General features: G+C 39.7%; 2 pseudogenes; both read left to right on the forward strand.

Moving 5' to 3' along the window:
* The first annotated feature begins 710 nt into the window (after window positions 1–710).
* LOC141019161 (uncharacterized) lies at window positions 711–11,317 on the forward strand (annotated as a pseudogene).
* A 514-nt stretch (window positions 11,318–11,831) lies between these two features.
* On the forward strand, window positions 11,832–16,665 carry LOC141019162 (interferon-induced very large GTPase 1-like; annotated as a pseudogene).
* The last annotated feature ends 6,696 nt before the right edge of the window (window positions 16,666–23,361 follow it).

Raw genomic sequence — 23,361 nt, forward strand, 5'->3', positions numbered from 1 at the left:
TGGTGCCTGTATATAGTAGATATTACAGAATTCAAAATGAAAGCAACGACATATGAACGCAATTTCACATTAAAACATTAAACACAGAACTGAAGGCAAAACTGTGGACAAAACAGCAGTGTTATTACTGAAAAAAGGGGAAGCTAAAATTAGCTAGGCTCACTGCATGTTAATATACATTTTCAAAACTAAGCCTACTCACCACTCATGCACCAGACATAAAAACAGAAAACACTCTGGTAAGGGACAAACAGGGATTCCTCACATGGACAGCCACAGCAGAGACAGAGCAGGAAGCAGAGGCAGAAATGGCACACAAGTGCTTCAGCTTGGCCCTGATTAGGGAATTTGTTGGGGGAGGAGTTGAGTCCAGGCAGCATTCACCAGCACTACACCTTGCTGTGTACTAGGGGAGTATACCCCACCACACTATTGCAATCCATGCTAATGATGTTAATCATGCTGAAACGACAGCGTCTGGTAGTGATGGTATAACGTCCAACTATTAACCACAGCCCATTCTTAGTTTGAGAAAGAGTGTTAACAGGAAGAAACACTGGCTGCAGTGGGACTTTTCCATTCAGTAGTCCAGCAGCCTTTAGCCTTTGCCCATTCAGCTTTGGTGATTCAATCTTGCAGTAATAGTTTATCACAGTATTTGTCTAACTGACTTTGCCCTTGTTCTTTATAAAGCATGAAGAACAGATAAAATGAAGGAGGAGAACCAAGACAAGACACCAGCTGGAAGGGCTGAAGAGTCGGTCGAAGGTGGAAAAGAATTTGGTCAGGGCTTTTACAACGGAGCTGGTTATTTTGCGCAGCGGGACTGCTTCAGGAAAACGGGTGGCAGCACACTTGATGGTAAGGAGATATTCATTTCCACTTTTGGTCCAAGGCAAAGGCCTAACACAATCTACTATCACTCGCTCAAACGGCTCTCCTAACGCAGGTATCGGATGCAGTGGGGCTGGGGAAATAACCTGATTGGGCTTACCTGCCAGCTGACAAACGTGGCAACACCGACAATATCCAGCCACATCAGCTTTTAGACCAGGCTAGAAGAAGTGTCTGAGGATGAGTTGATACGTTTTAATTACGCCTAGATGTCCTGCCCATTGACTTTCGTGAGCCACACACAGAACAGGATTACGGTACTCAGCAGGTACTACTATCTGGTAGACTGCACTCCAATCTTTGTTAACAGTGGCGGAAGGAGACCATCTACGCACCAAAATGTTGTCGTTTAGTAAATAAACCACTTTCTCACCCTCGGCTTTGTCAGCACTCACCACATTTGAAAAACACCTCTTTAATGTTGGATCAGCCCCTTGAACAGCACCCAAACGTTCCCGTGTCACCGGTAAAGATATGCTCTCAGGAGGTGGCATCCCTGGGCTGGTGATTTGCACCTGCTTGGCGCCGTTTTCATGCTCTCTGGGGGTCGCAGCGTTACTCTCCATCTTGTTTTCCGCGTCAACTTCTCCTGAAAAAACTGGCATAAGTATGCTGTTAGATAGCGAAACATCATTATTTCTGCGTGCTTGCGCACGAGTGACTGCACAGGAGGGAAGCAAATCAGTGTGTTTTTGTGTTACTTTGCCTGACTCCATGCTCTGGGGAATGTCTAACACTTCCAGGTCAGGAGTCACTTTGACACCAGCTATGTCGTTGCCCATTAAAAGAGTTATTCCTGAGATGGGCAGAGCAGGGGAAACAGCTACAGGGAAGAAACCAGTGACCAATTTGGATTGTATGTGTACGCGGTGTACTGGCTGAGGGATATAACCCATCTTGATGCCACACAGCACAATACCATAACTGCATGCGGACTGCTCTGAAAAAGACAATGCGCTGGAGAGTATGACAGACTGGGAGCCGCCAGTGTAGCGCAAAATACGCACCGGCCACTGGTCACCAGACTCACCTGTCAGCGATACCATCCCGTCAAATATGAACGGTTTGAAACAGCCATCGGGGTGATTACAGTCACTGGTGGGAATGCGCGGCTCTGATTTAATTAACCCAATGCCTTTTGGTTGCGACGCACTCGGCGAAGGCTGCGGCTGCTCTTTTCTTTTAAGAGTCAGACAGTTGGCGATGACATGTCCAGTTCTGTGGCAATAAAAACACTCTCTCTCTTCTTTCTTTTGGTTGCTCAACTTAGGGGAATTGGTCTGCACAGCCGGTGCGTAACGAGGCTTATCAGCCGAGACTGACGGAAAGATAGTCTTGTGGGTTAGTGCATATTCATCGGCTAATACAGCTGCTGAAGACAGCACATTTACCTTCTGCTCATTTAGATACACCACACGGTCAGGCAAACATTTCTTAAACTCTTCCAATAAGATCAAATCCCGTAATGATGCAAAATCATTGGCTTTGCACGTGTTACTCCACTTATCAAAAAGGATTCCCTTTTCCCTGGCGAACTGAACATAAGTCTGATTCAGGCCTTTTCTGTGGTTTCTAAATTTTTGTCTGTACGCTTCAGGGACCAATTCATAAGCGCGCAGAATAGCGGATTTTACCGAATCATATGTTAAACTATCCTCCACAGGAAGAGCGGCTATGGCTTCTTGTGCTTTCCCGTGGATTTTGCACTGCAACAAAAGAGGCCAAATTTCTGGCGGCCACTGTAACGCCGCGGCAATGCGCTCGAAAGCACCAAAATAAGAATCCACTTCAGATTCACGAAATATTGGCACCAAAGCTACATGCTTACTGACATCAAATGCACTATGAGTTACAGTGGAGGTAGATGAAGCTCTCACACCGGCATCAGTAGGTGCGTGCAGCACCTGCGTCTCCTTTTGAGACTCGCGCTCCAACTGATGCAGCCTGACAGCTTTGTCAGCTTCAATTTCCAGCTTTCTGATTTCGAGCTGGTATTGCAACTGTGCCTGCCGGTTTTGCGCTTTCTCTTGGGCTTCCATTTAGAGACGGGCGAGGCGCACTTTCAGCCGTGCCCCATCTCTGGACCCAGAGCTGGCAGAAGAGAGAGGATCATAGCGAGGCAGCGTGAACAGAGTTTCCATCCGATCGCCTATCCCACCCTCCAATCCTGAGACTGCTTGCACACCGGGAGGTTCGTGCGTTTGACTACCAGCCATCTCAAGCTGGGTGTAGTCCTTCAGCACAGCGGACTCTGACTGCGCCGGCAATGCAAGAAGCTCCATCTCCAACAATGTATCAACAACTAGAGCCTTAAGTATCTGTTTTGGGTAAGCAATACTGAAGTGCCTTGCTATTTTGGCCAAATCATCTTTGCGGCATCTGTCAATTTGGATAAGGGAAGGATTGGCTAAGAAAAACTCCAAATCAAACAGTGACATGGTTACCAGTGTGGCTGACCCTTCCTCCTCCAACAAACCTTGGCTATGAATAACAACTCATTTAATTTAAAAAAAAAAAAGTTTAATGGTTAAACTATTCTGGACGAGCCCCCATTTATGTTACAACCCAGCTCGTTAGGGGAAGGAAGCAACATAAAACCAGATATTAAAGTTGGAATTTAAATAATTTATTCGCCACAATTTGTCAAAGGAGAAACAATACAAAAACTGAGGATGCTGGAAGGGGGAAAAGGGCCGGTGGATGCTGCTCAAATCAACAAATGAATATAACCAAAAGAGACTCTGATTCCAGAGTTATGCCAATTTTAAACAGACAAACAATAAAAATAAAACCCACCCCGACATGGCGATAAAACAGAACATACAAAGTGAACAGCACCCCCTAATTCTAGTGAAATCTAATACCATAAACACCTAATGTGTGTGTGATTTCAATAGCGAAACAATCTAGCCCTGGCCCAGTACCCCGACACAATCCACAGAACACAACCATGTCAAACAAAGCGAGGCGAGCTGGCCACCGGGATCAGTCGCCACGACTGACAAGCCGACGGACCATTTGAAAACTCCAGTCCCTGATTGTCGCCCTCGGATTGGCGCTCCTGCACCAGATGGAGCCGCACCAATCAGGACCCGCCACTGGCACCGGGGCAAGGGAGGAGCCTGATGCGGGGCCGGAGAGCGACTGAGCAAGAGGGAGAGACCAAAACGGGGAAGACAAGACACATACACACACATACACACACATGCAGGGCCGTAACAGTCGGATGTCAACTCTGTAACACCGCCTGAGACAGATATAAAGGGTAATTTAAAAGTTTAAAAACAAATTAAAATAAACTTAAGACAAGGAGTTTACCATTACAATGCGTTTATGCTCATCATGTTTATTCTGATATTCCAACATGACCCTGCAGTGGAGGAGTTACAGGAGAGTGAAGATGAAACCAAGGTAAATGTAAGCTTTCAAAACACATCTTCATCTCAGTGGGTCTGATGTGATGAGTTGGTCAATAAAATTATCCATTTTCTCAGTTTGATCCAGTGAATGAACCTGATGAAGATCAGCAGTCAGAGAACAATAATGACACAGGTGGAGGGTCTGAAATCAAATCAGGATCATCTTGTAGGAACACATGTCCATCGCCTCTGCATTACATTGAGGCCCTGTTGTTCTTGTTAACTCTTTTCATCTGGATGAAGACGATTTACAGGCTACAGGCTGCCACCTTATCTCCTGGCAGAGAGGACAGTGTTTTCCTGGACCATAAAGACTTCAAATGAGGACAGTTTTAATTAATTTACAACTAAACTCCCATTTTTGAACTTACTTTCCCCTCCAAACAGATAAATTCTTCCCTCACAGGTCAGTCTGAGTGAGCATGGAGTTACCTATCCTCTCCACATCAGGAGGGACCGGAGCTATCTGGTCATCAGAGACCGTGTTAATACAGAGTCTTTACATTTGGAAATTAAGTAACACGTCTGATGCCTCTCTCTCTCTCACCCTCTCTGTCTCTCTGACTTCTGATTCACAAACACACTCTCCAGAGTGGACACCAGACACCTTCTGGTGTTTGTTCTATGCTCTCACTCTGTCTTCTGTTATTTACGACACATCTGGTCTCACTATCTGTGGGACATTCCATTCAAATGGCCTCTGTATTCTTCCAGATTTCAGACCATTTCTAATTAACCATTAAGTCAGTATCTCACCCTCTTAGTTCTAACACATTAAGAAACAGTAAAAGGAGTTCATAAAACTGATCTTTTTCCCGTTTCTCTACGATTAAGATTGACTGAGATCAAGTTTTAATGTTTAATCTGTACTGTGTTCGGTGGAACCACAGCACCTCCTGATGGTGAGTCCTGGTACAGTTGGACGAGAAATATTCTGTTTAATATGTTCACGGTTATAACCAGTAAATGTCTCTGATATGTCTTTGTTTAACAAGTATTAAGCTAGAACTAGGAGAAATATGTATAATTGATTTTAATCACGTCATAATTTTTTCATGATAGACAAAGTACATCTATTGAGCCATGGTGAGATTCTGTGAAAGGTGAAGCACGGTTTAGTTTAGTGAGTTTCTGTGAATCTTCACACCTCCACTAAATCTTGGAGACAAAAGCCGGCAAGCCCCGCCCACGACACGGCTGCCATTTGGAGATAGAAAAACAGGGAGACATCGCTTCTCTGGAGTCCAGTTTTTTCAGTTTTGTTTTTTTAGTAGTTTTCAGTTTTTAGTTGTTGTTTAAGTTTTTCTTTTGTAACTTAATTTTGAAGCTCTTTACCTTACTTTGAAACACGCTCCAAGACAGCGATCTCAGCAGAAGTGCTCACGTGTTGATTTTTCTCACTTTTATATTTTTCGCAGTATTGATTAGCTTCTTTTATTAAGTTTGTACCAGAACAAAGTTCTGTTTTAATTTGTTTTATACAGTTAAGTATCGTAACCTGCTTTTGAAGAAGTGAACTTAATTTAGATTACCTTGCATTAACTAACAACGGAAGATCCGCCTGATCAACGTATCATCCTCAGTTATTTCATTCAAGAAGTTAAATTTAGTTTACAAAGTCAGAGCCTGAGGACCACTCGAAGAAACGAAGAAGAACATCTTTATCACAATCATCATCACGACACTACAGCAACTTGCTGTGTCCGAGACCGTGCAAGCAGTTTTCCAACGAAAGACAGACTCTTTGACAAGCCCCCAGCGCTCGCTAGCGGTACCATCCCGCTGGGCACTGAGCCAAGATCTCACCGGGTCGGTACGGGACCAGCTGCCCTCTTCCTAAGACATCGGACCGAGGTGCCCAACCGACTGATACCGGACGAGCTGACCCTCGGCCATTGGACCGGGACTGCCAGCTAGAGCCGCAAATCACCCGAGGGAATCCGCTGCCGCGGACTCCGCAACTCTACTAAGAAAGTAGGTTCTCCATCACTCACAAAAGCTGGATTCACACATGATACATGAGATGGTGTCTATGGCTCTGATTCTGATCTTTTAACTTAAGAGAAATTCGGTTAGGGTCTCGTTAGTATTAAAAATTACTCCCGTAATATTTAAATGCTTCAACCTAACTTGTGATCTCACCATCAGCCCATATTCCACTAGTAACCCATTACTTAGTTATTCCATATCTCCTGTTACCTGTTGTTATTCATTTAAATTGCCACTTCATTTATTTAACCTGAATTATTTAGTCAATAAACATATTTAACCGTATGTCGTTGTCTGTGCAGGTTTGTTTTTAATGTGGAGAACCGATGGATATGTGTAGAATTTACTACTTCATTTATGAGATTGAATAAATTGATCTGAAATTGATTAGAATTGATACAAGTTAAACTTGTCCAGTCGAATTTGATTAATTACCTCCGGATTATTCAAATAGACAAAACAACGGAGGTGGTGCCCCATTAACGAGTGTTTTATTAATCGCCAGTGATTAATGAATTACATTTATTATTAGTGTATCTCCTACAATCTGCATCCAATGAGAACGGTAACAAACTTAAATGTAACTTACTCAACTAATTTTGAGAATGTGAGATTTGTTTATTACCTTTGATTGTGTCATTGGTTTTCTGCAAACTCTGTATAGCTTTGATACTGTTGTTTTTAGATGATTTCTGCAGTTTAACATTTTGATGTTTTATTTGTTTTTTTCAGTGCTGCCTGAACTCTCACTTGTGTTAATTGGTGACACAAATTCTATTGAGATTGGATCTAAAAACATCTTACTTGATCATGATGAGCAGGAAGATGTGAAACAGTTTTCAGCCAAACTGTATGATTTATGTGGTAGGCACATCTGTCATTAACATGCTTGGCCTACAAAACACTTACCAATTCCTATTAAATGAGGGAATTCATGCCTTTCTCTTACTGTTTCCAAATGGTCTGCATAACAGCCATTACAGCTCAGGAGTGCAGTGGTTAGAAAAAGCTTTTGGGAATGGCTCACTCGCTTATTTAATGACAGTTGTGACTCACGAGTCAGATGAAAAATGTGAAAGTGCGCTGACAGAGCTGAAATCCAACAGCAGGTTTGCTGAAAAAAGATATCACACATGTACAAGAAGTATGATGGATGAAAAAGAGATCATAGCTCTGTTGGATAAAATAGATGTTATGGTAAATGATCCACACTGCTACAGTGGACCGATGTGTGATGAAAATAAAGAACAGAAAGAACACCTGGACCACAAATCCCATGAAGAAGAAAGCATAGATTCATCAGTGTTTCAGCAAAATCAAACAGGAGAGATTTTAATGTTGGCATTCTTAGATAACACCTTCATTGCTTTATCAAGATAAAATGTACAGATATTTCAGAGTTGGTGGAGACCAAACACAGACCAAAAACATTTTGAATAATGGACTTGTGTTTTTCAGGTAACTGAAACATGAGTCTCATTAAATGTTAATGTTTTCTAACTACTGAATGTATAAATATGCAACAGTTTGCTAACAAGTTCACGATATCAACTCAGAATATCTAAATGCAGTGTTCACAACTTGTTTTTGCTGCCCCCATGAAGTCAAAAGTCAGTTATTGTACCTTTTTAAATAACTGAAATGTCAAAGGGGAGGTGAGCTCGTTGGAGAGCGTCTGGTGGCCTTGCATTGACCCATGGGTATCAGCCAGGCACAGCCTGAACAAAGTACATGGAGCTGTTGCCCTGTGGGCCCATCACCTTCAGGGACAGAGAAATACAGAAACTGTCTACATAATGTTGCTTTAATATTAAAACACATAATCTCTATTTTGTATAGATAGCACGGGAGAGGGAGAAGATACTGAAAACAAGTCTGTGATCCCATCTGTAGCCACTGATAAAGGTGAAATTTAAATGATTTTGAGGGTTGTATATTAATATGAATTTTAAAAGTAACATTATTTTAAATTTTCAATCTATTCAGCTCAAGCTTCATACAGGTTTGAAGAAATACAAGAACTAATCTAATCTGATATTTGTTATCTTTGACCCTTCAGCAGAAGAGGCTGATGAAGGTAAAGAGATCAACAGTGAAAGCAGCAGTAACACGAGTGAGAGGTCCATGGAGGAGAGTGCAGCAGTGAAGGACACAAGTCAAACATCTCAGACAGTTTCAACAGCTACCAAAGAAAGTAAGAATTACTTCATTTCCATTTGTTGTTGTTTTGCATTTCTGCAAACATTTTTATAATTAAAATGTAGGAACACATGTCCATTGCCTCCGCATTACATTGAGGCCCTGTTTATTATCATCAACTCTTTTCATCTGGATGAAGACTATTCACAGGAAGAAGGCGCCTTCCAGTCTGCCACCTTATCACCTGGCAGAGAGAACAGTGTTTTCCTTGACCATAAAACCTTCCGATGAAGACCCTTTTTAATCAATTTACAACCTGTACTCCTATTTGGAGTTTCTTCCCCCTCAAAACAGTCAAACTTCTCACTCAGGTCAACCTGAGGCCAGCATGGAGACATCTACTCTCTCCACATCAGGAGGGACAGGAACTAGATTGTCACAAGGATGTGTTAATTAAAAATGTCTTTGCAATTGCAAATTAGGTAACCACGTCTGATGTCTCTCTCTCTCTCACTCTCTCTGTCTCTCTGACTTCTGATCCACAAACACACTCTCCAGAGTGGACACCAGACACCTTCTGACTTGTTGTTCTATGCTCTTACTGTCTTTTGTTATTTACGACACATCTGGTCTCACTATCTGTGGGACATTCCATTCAAATGGCCCCTGTATTCTTCCAGATTTCAGACCATTTCTAATTAACCATTAAGTCAGGATCTCACCCTCTTAATTCTAACAAATTAAGAGTCAGTAAAAGAAGTTCATAAAACTGATCTTTTTCCTGTTTCTCTGTGATGAAATTTGACTGAAATCAAGTTTAATTTTTAAATGTGTCTTGTTTGGTGGAACCACAGTACCCTCTAGTGGTGAGTCCTGGTACGATTGGACTAGACTGTCGGGAGACCTTTTGTCTAAACGTTTTTCTTGATTACCAGTAAAAGTCTCTGATATGTTTTTGTTTACAAGTATTAAGCTAGAACTAGACGAAATGCGTATAAGTGATCAATTCTATCAGTTCTACTGTATCTTCAAGTGTGTTTTTATGTTTTGATCCAGTGTTAATTTCTTTTAAATGTTCAGTGATTTTAATCAGGTCATATTATTTCATTGTTAGACAAAGTCCATCTATTTTGCCATAGTAAAGTTCTGAGAAAGGCGAAGCATGATCTCGAAACATTAAATCGATAGTTTCAATTTAATTAATTTTCGTGAGTGTAGGCTTATGATATGGTCTACAGTGTGAACATCGTCAGCCCGCCCCTCGGGTCCCGCCTGCCACTCGGGACTACAAAACCGAGAGACAGCTCTCTCTCGCTCTCTTCTTTTTAAACTCTTCCTTTTCTTTTTTTCTTTTTAAATTTTTCAACCCTTTACTTTACTCTCTACTTTTGCGACACGCTCTTAGGCAGAAATCTCCGCAAAATTGACCACGTGTGATTTTACCTAATTTTTATAATTTCGAGGTGTGGACGCACTTGCTTTAAGTGCTTTCGTTTTGTTAAATGCTAACAGAACAAAGTTCTGCTTTGATAGTTTTTGTTAAGTATCACTATTTTATTCAGTGGAAGTGAATTTAATTTAATTCGTCTTGTATTGAGTAATAACTGAGGACGCGCCCGGCCAGCGTTATTCTCTAGTTATTTTCGTCAAGAAAGTTGAATTAGTTCAATCAGAAGTTAAGAGCCACCACTCCATGCAAGAAGAAGAAGATCTTTATTAAGACCAACACCATTAGTAAAGACGTGCAGTAACTGCCTGCTTCAACAATCCGTGCGAGCGGTTTGCAACGAAAGAAAGACTTTGTGCCAAGCCGAGACCGGCCTGCCTCCAACGCTCACAAGCGGTGCCACCCCACTGGGCAGCGGACCGGGACCATCCTGCTGAGTACTGGACGAGTTGCGCTCTCCCTCCGACACTGGGACGAGAAAGCCACCCACTGTGAGATCGGATGAACCGCGACTTCCCTCTGGCTCTTGGACCGGCACTGCAAGCCCGCAGTCGAGCCACCAACTCTGGCGGAAAGACTCAAAGTGGTGGACGTCCCAACTCTCCAGACAAAGTAGGCTAAGCACCTTGCATACTGCTGGATTCACACGCATGTACTGAGTTGGTGTCTCTTGACATTCATAATAATCTTTTATTAAGAAAAATCCGGTTAGGGTCTCGTTAGTGTCAAAATTACTCCCGTAATATTTGAATGCTTCCCAGACTCGGGACTTTACCATCTGCTCATGTTCATATAATCCCATTACCTTAATCATATAGTCTCCACATTTTCTGTTATCATTGTTGTTTGTTTAAATCACCCTTTCATTTATTCACCCTGATTTATTTAGTAAATAAACATAGGTGAGGTGAATGGTGTCTCTGTCTCAGCCACTCTGTCCCCATCACTTGTTTCTGCACTATGTAACTTCAGTGAGAGGGTCGGATCACAATGTTACATACATGTTTACTATTGTCATTTCAATTCTGTTCAGTTCTGTTCAGTTAATTTCTGATATATTTCAACACACAACATTGTTATGAGGTAAGATTATTGTCATTTCAATTCTGTTCAGTTCAAGTTTTACAATGGTGTCAAAAAATACATGAACTAGCTAATTTCTAATTTCTGATATTTGTTGTCTTTGACTCTTCAACAGAAGAGGCTGATGAAGGTAAAGAGATCAACAGTGAAAGCAGCAGTAACATGAGTGAGAGGTCCATGGAGGAGAGTGCAGCAGTGAAGGACACAAGTCAAACATCTCAGACAGTTTCAGCAGCTACCAAAGAAAGTAAGAATTACTTCATTTCCATTTATGTTTAATGCCACCTATTTAAGTTAGACCTTTAACTGACGATTGGAGCTGTTTACGTTTTTAGTTAAGACTTGAACAGTTTGGATCTCCTGGTTGGACACATGGATGAGTTGGAAACACTTTCCCAGAAAAACTTTTTTTCTCACTAAATTACAAACCTGATTGCACATTTAGTTTGTGCATATTGCTTTCCTTGATTTTATTTCTGGTGGTACTACTGTGTGTTATAATAATAATTTGGTTTCTCAGTGTGACCCAGTGGATAAACCTGCTGATGTTGAACACTGCGAGAAGAATGACAACAACACACCAGTAACAGGAGATTCTGAAATCAAGTCTGTACCATCTGCAACCAAAGAGAACGGTAAGATTTTGTTATTATTAACATTATTTAATAGTGCAATAACATGAAACTTTCAAAAAACATATCTAAATGACCCACCCAATTATCTATATATATAAATTAAAATGTTATAGGATAAAATGGAAAAAATACATCAGTCCAATAGCACATTGCTCAGACCTTCTTATGATGAAGTTAATTATTTTACTGCAGGTACTTCAGATATGAATCTGTGTGGAAACAAGGATGAGGTAAGTGTCTCCTAACTTTATTAACAAGATCTTTAGAGCTGCTCGGCAGACTTCACCTTCAAGACAAACATCAACAGAAGTTTTCACCAGCAGATTTTCTTCAGATAGGTCCACCTGTGAAACAGGATCATGAGACATGTGAGAAAAATCTAGTTCATACTTTTCTTCACAGGCTGATGATGTTAGACTACAGAGCCAGATATATTCCTGTAAGACAAGACAGTCCTGAGGTCAGCCATTCAAAGCCTGTTCCAGAGATTCCTTACACAGAAGAAAGTGCTTTAGAATCTCTATGGCACCAGTGTCGACTCTGATCAATCAAAACAGTCTCATGTGCATCCAATGGACGTTCAGATGGCAGTATTTCACTGCTCAGACAGCTTTTTTAAGCAGAACATGATTACAAAGCTGTCACAATGTCAGTACGCTGTACCTTTGCTTGTTCCTGACCCAGTCACATTGGACATTGAATGTCCTCTGTGGACTTTCAGACAAATAAGAAAAACATGGAAGATAACTCAAACCAAAGATAATTCAAACATTGTCACCATGAAGACTATTCCCATCTGCAATGCTAAGACACCCATGGTGTCATTTTTCCGTCTGGGTTCACTGTCTCAATCTAAATCTCAGCTGATGAACACATTGATCAACAACCGTCACAACACCTTCTTCCACAGAAACTGTCCAGGTAGCACAAAGTCTCGTCATTTGATGGATGGAGTGGCAGAGATTGCCTGGTACTGCCCAGCTGGAAAACTCAATGATGCCTTCACTGACTGCATTGCCTTCTGTAATCTTCATGGTGATGCTCTGTTAAATGAAAAACAGCGTGACATACTGACTGAAAAATCTTCAGTCAATGTTGTTCTCGTACCAACTGTGGATAAAGGTGACAAAGGGCAACAGTTATCTCAGTGCTTGTCAAGTCTCCAAAGCCTCTCATTATTCTCATTGCTGATAATGATAGTGGTGCAGTTCAGTTGACAAAAGGAAAACACAAAATGGGTCTGAAGGACAGAAGCCAGTCAAATGTTTCTGAAGAAATGAAAGGGATCATTAGAAACATTTTGTCTGGATCAGATGCATCCTTCCAGCTTGAAACCATGGCTGAGGTCTCTGGAATCAGAGTGGATGAAGATGACCATCTCTGCCAAAAAGGGAAATCTGCTGCTGAGGAAATGGTGAAGTTGCTTCAGGGGATGGATGGTCTAAAGATTAAAGATACATTTCTCCAATGCCAAGGCCAACTGTGGAGCAAGTGGTGCAGAACAAACAAAGAACTGTATCGCCTCACAGGACACATTGAGAGGGAGAAATCTGAAAAGAAACGACAACTGAAGCAAATAAGAGAAGATCAATGCAAAACTTCCTGCAGTGAGCTGATGAAGTTGTTCATTGAAAGCCTCTCATCTTTGAAATCAACAGACAGAGAGTATTTCCTGAAATGGACTCAGATCTTAATCGATGTCCTCTGCACAGACGATCTCTCTTCAATTCTCCAAAGCTATGATAAAAAATGGTCTGAGGCCTTGGCTTTGAAGAAGAAGCATGACAAATCTGATCAGCTAAAAATGAAGCGAATTGAGCTCGAACAAATATCAACAAAACTGCAGTCAGCAAATTTTGGCTTGGAGCACATGTTTAGAGAAATGGGACAGATCTATGAAGCCCATAAATCTCTGAAGAAACAACCAACGAGTGGGCAGACTGACTGGTCTAAATACCCTGAGCTGGCTGCAGAGCTGATGATATCAGGACACCCAATGGAGCTGATGGATGGTGACGCAGGTCACGTGCCTTTAACATGGATCTCTAGTCTTTTAGATGAAGTCATCAAGAAACTGGGCAACAAGAGGGTTTTTGTTTTGTCAGTTTTAGGCATACAGAGCAGTGGAAAATCAACAATGCTGAATGCCATGTTTGGGTTACAGTTTGCAGTGAGTGCTGGCAGGTGCACCAAGGGTGCCTTCATGCAGCTGGTCAGAGTGTCAGAGGAGATCAAGAAAGACTTTCAGTTTGACTATGTTCTGGTGGTGGACACAGAAGGACTGCGTGCTCTTGAGTTGGCAGGTAACGCCACTCTTCACCACGACAATGAACTGGCAACATTTGTTGTTGGTCTGACAAACATGACATTGATCAACATCTTTGGAGAGAATCCAGCTGACATGCAAGATGTTCTGCAGATTGTTGTTCAGGCTTTCATGAGGATGAAGCAAGTTAAACTTTCTCCAAGTTGTGTGTTTGTTCATCAGAATGTCACAGATATTGCAGCTGCAGAGATGAACATGGATGGAAAGAGACACCTACAAGAAAAACTGGACCAGATGGCCCAACTTGCAGCCAAAGAGGAGGGTTGTGATGCTGAGTGCTTCAGTGACATCATTGCATTTGATGTTCAAAAAGATGTGAAGTACTTTGCCCAACTGTGGGAGGGAAGTCCACTGATGGCTCCTCCAAATCCAGGTTACAGTGAGAGCATCCAAGAGCTGAAGACCTTCATCCTCTCTAAAGCTTCACAGTCTGAAGGGATTACTCTCAAACAATTCAAAAGCAAAATTCATGACCTGTGGAATGCCCTGCTGAACGAGAACTTTGTTTTCAGTTTCAAAAACACGCTTGAAATTGCAGTGTACAGAAAACTTGAGGTCCAGTATGGGAACTGGACCTGGGCCCTGAGAAGCCACATGTTGACCATTGAAAACCAGCTTTACAACAGAATAGAAAATGGAAAACTTGACAAGATCGAGCTCAGTTGTCTTTCTAAAGAAATTAGCAACACTTATAAAGAAATCCAAAAAGCAATGACAATATACTTTAATGATGACAGAGACAAAGAAATGTTGGCTCAGTGGTGAGGCCGATTTGAAAACAAAATCAAGGAGTTTCGCGAAGATCAAGTGAGAGGAGTCCAAAGAAAACTGGATGAAGTTATCCAGCAGAAGAATGCTCGTAAAAAGCTTGATGATAAGAATGAAGAGTTTGAGAACAATCTGCTACAAAAAAGTAAAGATCTGGCTCAACAGTTAAAAGACAAGGTCAAAGAAGAAAAGGAACTTAGAAAGCAGTTCAACTTAGTTTGGAGTGGCTGGGTGAGTGAGTTAACTGTAGGCACAACACCTATTAAGGACATCAACTATCAGGAGGATCAATATACTATCCTTCAAGAGCTTGGTATTGAACACACTCAAATAAATGAATCAAAATATGAAGGCAGATACAAAAACATGTCAAAGGATGGAAATTACAGTGATTATGTGACCCTCACCAAGCACCAAGAGTCCAGCGACACAAGCCAACGATCCCAAGATGATCAGACAGAAGACAAGAGCGCAAAAGAGCAGGGACTTTGGTTTGTTAGGACTTTTAAAAAAATATTGGGATTTGGGTCTTCAAGCTCTTTATCATCCACAAAACGAAAAGAACATCTGCCACACGAAGAACAGGCACTGATCTGATCCCTCATTGATGATGTTGAACAACAGACCTTAAACATAATTAAGAAGAAACCTGTAGCTACACAAGGCTACAATCAAGCTTACTTACAAGAAGTGGCCAACAAGGTAAAAGAAAAGGTGACCGAATTTAAATCAAAGAGCAAATATACTCTGAAGAAGGAGTTTACAGTTGATCTTGTGCTGTATACATTTGACATAGCACAGAGTTGGCTGTCAGTCCCACAAGAAATTCAAAAAGAACAACGATGAACTTGTTTATTTAGAAAGCAAGAAAGAGCGATATTACAGCATTTTCAGAAGCTTCTGTAAAGGAAGTTCATCTGCTGTTGTGTTTGGAGAACTGATTTGTGAAAAACTGAAGAGTTCCACTGTTGAGGCCGTCTGTAACAAGACTGCTATTGACCTCTCTGATGAGATGAAGTGCAACATCCCAACATTCAATGGGAACAGGTTGAACTTAGAGAAACATGTGTTGAAGTCACTGGCAGAGAAAGAGGACTTTGATGGTTTTATCACCTACATCAGAAACCCAAGGAAGCAAGTTGAGGCTTTCGTAAAAGATGAAGTGGAGAAGTACATCTTCACAGTGCAAAGAGACAAAGCACAGAATATACTCAAGAAGAATGTTGAAGAAATCAAAAGACTTGTGAGTCGGGCTTTATTTGGTGCAACAGAGAAAATTAAAACCCAGGAAGGAGACATACACAACTGGCTGAAGACATTTTCCAGTTTGCTGAACAATGAATTAAAATTCACCACTGTTGTCAAAACTTCAGCGACATAAACAAATTTGACTTTCTTAAAGAAGAAATCGAGAAAGGCCTTAAATCCATCATGGAGGAGATGAGTAGCCTCTCACTGGATAAGATGAAGGAATTCAAGGACCAGCCTGATCAAATCCTCATTGATCACCTGTGTAACTGCTGCTGGGTGAAGTGTCCATTCTGTGCAGCTGTTCGTACCAACACACTGGCTCATCACAGTCCTGACAAACACAACGTCCCTTTTCACCGACCCTCTGGGATTAAAGGATGGCACACCAGATACACAGATGAACTGGTCATTGATTTCTGCACAACATTAGTAGCAAGTGATCAAAGTTTCTACCCCCATCATGATTCAGAGGAAAGTATTCCTTATAAAGAGTATCCAAAGGCTGGAGGGGAGTATGCTACATGGGAGATTATCTCTGATAAGTCTAAGCTGATATATTGGAAATGGTTTGTGTGTCAGTTTCAACAGCAGCTTGAAGACCACTATGAATTAAAATTCCACGGCAGAGGAGAAATTCCCAGTGAGTGGAGAACACACTCCAAAAAAGAGGCTATTAAAAGTCTGGATGAAATATGGAAAGGAGAGCAACAATAAGGATGATGCCTTTTAAAAATTGCTGAAAAAGCACCTACCCATTATATTTTGATGAGTAGATATTTTAACAGCTAAAAATATGAGCCAGATCAGAATTAGTCAATTATGTTTTTGATTGATTAAAAATGTCCTTTTTTTTTACTTCACAAGATGACAAGGATGCATACAATATGTATGTGAATATTTAAAGGGAAACAATCTTTTAAAGAAAAGCAGTATCAGTATAAAAGGTATAAAAGGGGTATCTATAGCTTGTAGGATATACAGTACCTTGTCAAGAGTTAATTTGTGGAATTTGTTGCTTTCTTAATGTGTTTGAGGCCATCAGTTGTGTTGTGCAGAGCTAGGGTTTGCACACAGTTCATTACAGTGAATAGCCCTATTCAATTGCTGTTCAAGTCCATATTATGGCAAGAACGCCTCGGCTTAGTAAAGAGAAACGACAGTCCATCATTACTTTAAGACATGAGGGTCAGTCAATCTGGAAAATATCAAGAACTTTCAATGTATCCTCAAGTGCAGTCGCGAAAACCATCAAACACATGATGAAGATGGCTCTCATGAGTACCACCCCAGGAAAGGAAGACCAAGAGTAACCTCTGCTGCAGAGGATACGTTCATTAGAGTTACCAGACTCAGGAAAACCGCAAATTAACAGCTCCTCAGATTAGAGCCCACATAAATGCTTCACAGAGTTCAAGTAGCAGACACATCTCAACATCAACTGTTCAGAGGAGACTGCGTGAATCAGGCCTTCATGGTCGAATTGCTGCAAAGAAGCCACTACTGAGGAAGAACAACAAGAAGAGAAGTGCTTGGGCCAAGAAACACAAGGAATGGGCATTAGACCAGTGGAAATCTGAACTTTGGTCTGATGTGTCCAAATTTGAGATTTTTGGTTCCACCCGCCGTGTCTTTGTGGGACGCAGAAAAGGTGAGCGAATGGATTCTACATGTGTGGTTCCCACCATGAAGCATGGAGGATGAGGTGTGATGGTGTGGGGGTGCTTTGCTGGTGACACTGTTGGTGAATTATTCAAAATTCAAGGCACAATTAACCAGCATGGCTACCACAGCATTCTGCAGCAACATGCAGTCCCATCTGATTTGCGCTTAGTGGGACCATCATTGACCCCAAACACACCTCCAGGCTTTGTAATGGCTATCTGACCAAGAAGGAGAGTGATGGAGTGCTGTGTCAGATGACATGGCCTCCACAATCACCCGACCTAAACCCAATTGAGATGGTTTGGGATGAGTTGAGTTGAGTTTGGAGTTGAGTTTGGAGTCTACAGTATTGATCTACAATGTAGAAAATAATAAACATAAAGAAAAACCATGAATGAGAAGGTGTGTCCACACTTTTGACTGGTATTGTATTTTTGTACATATTTTCATTCAGTTATAAACAGGAATATGAGCTATGCCATGACTCTTGTTTTATTCATTTTATTATTATTTAAAAATCTCATCAAACAGACATGACATGAAACCATTCTAAGTTGTATGCTGAAATAATGATATTTTTATTCATTCGAGATGCATGATTTTTTATACAAGATGCTTGACATTTTCTTTTTACAGTTGTTTAAAGTTCAAAGAGTAAGATGTTGAGACAAGGCATATTGTTCTATGTGTATATAATGTAATTCATTTGAAATAAGAAATGGTTCCCTCCCTTGTTCACTTTAAAAGCGTCATAACAAGCAACATGTTTAGTATTACTTTAAGAGTTTTATATAAATATCTGAAATTTTACTTTTGTTGACTCTTTTAGGGGTTATGAGAGAATCACTGTAACATAAGTGATAGATAAGATGAGTCATAAGATCGTTGTTGATTGTTAAAATGCATGAAACTTGTTTGTATGAGACTTGTTGAGTTCCATGAAAAGAGAAGAACTTGTTGACATATGTTGAAAGACAATGGAATTATTTTTTATTCTTTTGTTCACCTTTTAGCTGTCCAAGTCATCGGAGAATCATTTTCACATGTAACAATAACATTTTCATCTTCATAATTCATTTGAATTATTTTTTTAAAGAAATTAATGAATGATACTTTATTTTAACTTACTCTAGTCTAAACTAGTCCTTGTTTATCCAAAAGAAAAAGTGGGGATATTTTCCTTACATGTACTAAATAATTAATGTTTTTACATAACTGATAGGATGTTCTGAGATTGAATTAATGAAACGTTGATTATAAAAAAGCGTGAAACTTGTATTTGAGACTGTTGAATTCCATGAGAAGACAAAAACTTGTGACAAGTTGACATCGTGTTGAAAAACAGAATATAATTATTTTTTCTTATTATTTTGCTGTGTCTGTCGTCCAACTCATCTGAAAATTATTTTTACATGTAACACAAACATGTTTTTCTTCATTTTTTTGTTTGATAGATGATGGTTTATCTTAAGTTTTTGGAGATTTCAATAATTTTACACAGATTCCAATTTTTGTCAAAAGACAAATTGGTGATATTTTCTTTAAATGTAAAGACAAAATAGTTTACATAACTGACAGGATGAGTCATAAAGTGGATGTTCTGAGTTTGAATTACTGAAATTGTGATTACAAAAAAAGGGCCTGAAACTTGTATTTGAGACTTGTTAAGTTTCACGAAAAGGGACAGAGTTGTTGAAATTGACACGTCCAAAAAAAAAATCATTTTTAGTTTCTCATTGGCTTCTGAGCTGTATCTGTTGTCAAACTCATCCTTTTTTTTGTTATAAAACATTTTTTTCTTCAAATTTTGTTTTTATTTTGCATAACGCTGAATGATTGCTTTTCCAGAATTTGATGATTTATCTTTCTCAAGTATTTCGATAATCTTACACTAATCTGCATCTAATTTTAAATGTTCTATCATGCCCATGTTGGAATAGACTTTTTAAAAAAATTTCTTTAATTGTACTCCTGGCATTGCTACAGTATATTGATATACAGAGTTACTGACAGAAATATCAGTCATGTCTTTGTCAAAAGAAAATTTTCTTTAACTGAAATAAATAAAGGCTTCAAACAAAGACCAGATTGCCTCTTTTCACAAAATATGTCACAGACCTGCTATAAACTAAATCGAGTTCATTTTAATTATATAACCCAAAATCACAAATAGTGTTAATTTTGTCAGCTATTTTTAGATTAACACTGAAAAGATCAAGTGTCCATGTTAAGTTTAATCATATGTAGTCAACCTCCTTTTCTTATTTTTTGTCAGTTGTTTAGTTTGATTAAAACTCTGGACATTTTGGTCTTGTTTTACTTAAAGAAAACCATTTTAATTCAGTTTTAGTTGACAATTGACAGTTTAGTCATCAAAAGTTTGACTTTTTACTAAACCTTCATAAAGCTGCTTCAAATAAGATTTCATCCAATGATTTTAGGCTTAAAGGCACCGAAAATTAGCCACAAAATAAGAGGTTCTATGATTAAGAATGCTGCTTGACAGAGAGGTTGTCTGGTCTGATGTTATGAATTTAAAGAATACATTTAGATATGAAATGTTTTCTTATTTGAATATTTATTTTGAACAAACACTGGTCAGCAAATGAGGCCCTGAGATGAATGGAAGATGTTGTCTTGCAATGCACGCCTATTATAAAGACACTCAACAACAACAATAGCGACATACAGTTGTAATTTTTGCTGTAATTACATTACAGACACTAATTACAGTACGCTTGGGGACAGTCTTGAGGGAGACAAAGGGCTCATATCACTGTGGTTGCTCTGCATGTTCAGGGGTCACTGTTGTGCTAGCTTGTCATCTTGTGTTCATCATGGGAAAAAAAGGTTTAAAAACATTGTTGAATTTGCCACATTTTTAACTAATTTAACATTTTTTTTCTCTCTCTGGGCTTTAACAGTATGTAAGTCAACTTTCTACTTTTTCAGCTTTTTGACAATACATTTTCAGCTAATCCAAGATTTTAAAATTGTTTATTTAGCTTAAAAAGTAGGGTTTCCTTAACCCATAAAGGATGGAAAAATTGTAAGCTAAAAAGGTAACTAGTAATTAAAGTTGTCAAACAAATGTGGTGGAGTAAATGGTACAATATTTGACTGATGTGCAGTGGAGCAAAAAAAGGCTCTAAAGTTGGATAAAATGGAAAAGTTCCTCCAATTTCTACTTAAGTATGGTGCTTGATGTAAATGTAGTTGGTTCCAACTCTGGAATACTTCAGTAAATGACAGTAAAGGTTTTAGTTGACTATTTGAGACATAAAGCTGCAGCCATAGCCTACAGGCTGATGTCTGTATAGCCAGAGCTTTTTGTATATTATTGTAAGGACTGTAATCATTACCAGGCAGCAGAGCCACAGCTCACTTTTTTAGTATTTTATAAAATGTCTTATTTTTGTTAGTATTAATATTCATTGATCTTAAGATAGAAAATATTGTATTTGTTTATACCTCGTTGTTTTCTGTATAAGTCTAGTTATTCTTATTCCGTCAGATGAAGCATGCTGTTTCAAAGGGGGGAGGACTGTAGTGGGAGCACTGGGGTATCAGGTGTGATTGTACGGCTATGGCAAAGGTTTACATGGCTCACAGGCCAGGTAATAGGGCCCCTTATCATACCTTATTATTTTGCTTAGGGCACCAGGGAGGTCAGGACTGGCTATGGGCTACATTCTCCTGCACCTGTGTCTCAGTGACTCATCTGTTTTCTGAATCTGATCACTGCCTATTTGGAAAGTTCCCAGTAAACTGACCTTCATCATTTCATCTATTAACATCTTTATTGTTGCCTTTACAAGAACAATAGTGTCAGTTGGTCCCTCTAGATTTCAAGTCACAGCCTGACATGCCAACGTTTGTGTTTTTTCACTTTGGTGCAGGTAATTTCACTCAGTTAGGAAAATTCAGGCAAAAGAAGACTATTCGACTGGAGAGAAAGGATGAACAAGGAATCAAGAAACACAAAAAGAAGTAGAAAAAGGAATTTCAAAATACAGTGTAATAAGGGAAATAAGTTATCAGTTTTGAGCTTTTATTGTCTGAACAAAGTGCATCATCATCAGTTCTGCTTTCACATTCAAATGGATTGAACAACATTTTTTAATCTTTGCAGTAAAAAGACTCACTCTTGATTAAGATATAACTTCCTTTAGTCTCTTGAGTCTTGAGGTGTGTGTAAGTGCTGGCTGGTTGTCCAACAGAATGTGGTAAGAAGCAGCGGTGAATTATGGTACAATAATAATGCTGGTTTGTGACTGTCTGGTAGAAAGTGAAGTTCTTCTTCTTCATCTGTTTGACTGTCCAGTCAAACCAGCAGCGCTCAAATTAAAACATTTGGACATTTATAACATTGAAAACTTCCAAGAATTCTGCTTCAGATAAACATGTTTAACACAAACACACACATTCTTCCCCTCGGGCTAAAAAAAAATGCAGAGCTAACTATTTTAAACACAACAGTCCCAAAAAAAAACAACATTTTGGAAAACACAACAGTTGATATAATGATAAAGGTGGGACAACACTTCTTGTTTGTGATTGGACAGAACTCAAGTCCCTGGTGAAAGTTCAATGTCATTTCCTGTTTCTATTGCGTACTACTCTCAGCCTCAGCTCTAATTCTTTCAAGCGTACTGTCAGAGTTTCATGGGACCTTTTTAAAGGCATCATTATTCAAGTGGGGTTGTATGAGGTACTTATCCATAGTCGGTGTATTACCTACAGTAGATGGCGGTCAGCATGCACCCAGCAGTGTTGGAGAAACAGCAGTGGTACGAGTGTAGAAGCTAAGCAATGTACTGCTGTGGACAGGGGCTGCAGCAAAACATATTTAATACACCTAAAAAAGGCCCAACCAAAGACGTGTACACTATATTTAGAATATTTTCAGCATCTTGCCTTTAGTAGCCGTTTCTGACAGGAAACTGAAGCCTTTCTAAGCCACCAGACTCCTTTGACCAAACAGTAATTTACCTCGCAGAAGAAAGGACTTGCTGGTCTGTTGCTCATCAGTTTGCCCGACTGGTTTTGTTTTTCTTTCAATTTTCCACTTAAAGATAAAATGAGAAAAATAATGTAAATTTTTCCGGTTTTAATTTTCTTCATTCTAAATGCACTGATGATGGTGACTAAGGAATTTCCCCGTTTGTGGGACAAATAAAGGATTTCTGATTCTGATTCTGATTCTGATGATACACAGGCATCATACCCACATCTTTGCTGTTTCTCTGAACCATCAATATACTGTATACAGTATGCAGCTCTAGAACTAAACTGACTAAATTATTCTGACCAGTTCTTCTGCTCCTCCTTTTGCTGGAGCAGTTTGTTCTCTAACTCGATCTACGTTGTCATACCATGTGTCACTTATGTCTCCAATCTTTTCTTTTTTCTGTGACATTTATCCGTCGTGCGCAAAACCATTATAGCCATCTTCTCTGACTGTGTGTATTTTTGAGTCCCAGATCACGATGAATGAAGGCAGCAGTAAAGTCTCAGACAGTCACTATTAGTTTAATAGATTCCAATCACAGATTACACAGGCAATCTCAGTAAGCTTTTTATATGCAGTTTGCTTTCTCAGACTGCTACTCTGTCATAAGTAGACTGATATTGTGTGTGAAGTCAGTGTTACTGTTTGTGGGAAACAGTTTTTCAAAGCCAGGATTAGGCTTCAACCCTTCAAACACAACCAAACCAGATCAGTTGAATCTTAACATTTAATATTCT

Source organism: Pagrus major, chromosome 23 (genome assembly GCF_040436345.1).
Source record: "Pagrus major chromosome 23, Pma_NU_1.0".
NCBI lineage: Eukaryota > Metazoa > Chordata > Actinopteri > Spariformes > Sparidae > Pagrus > Pagrus major.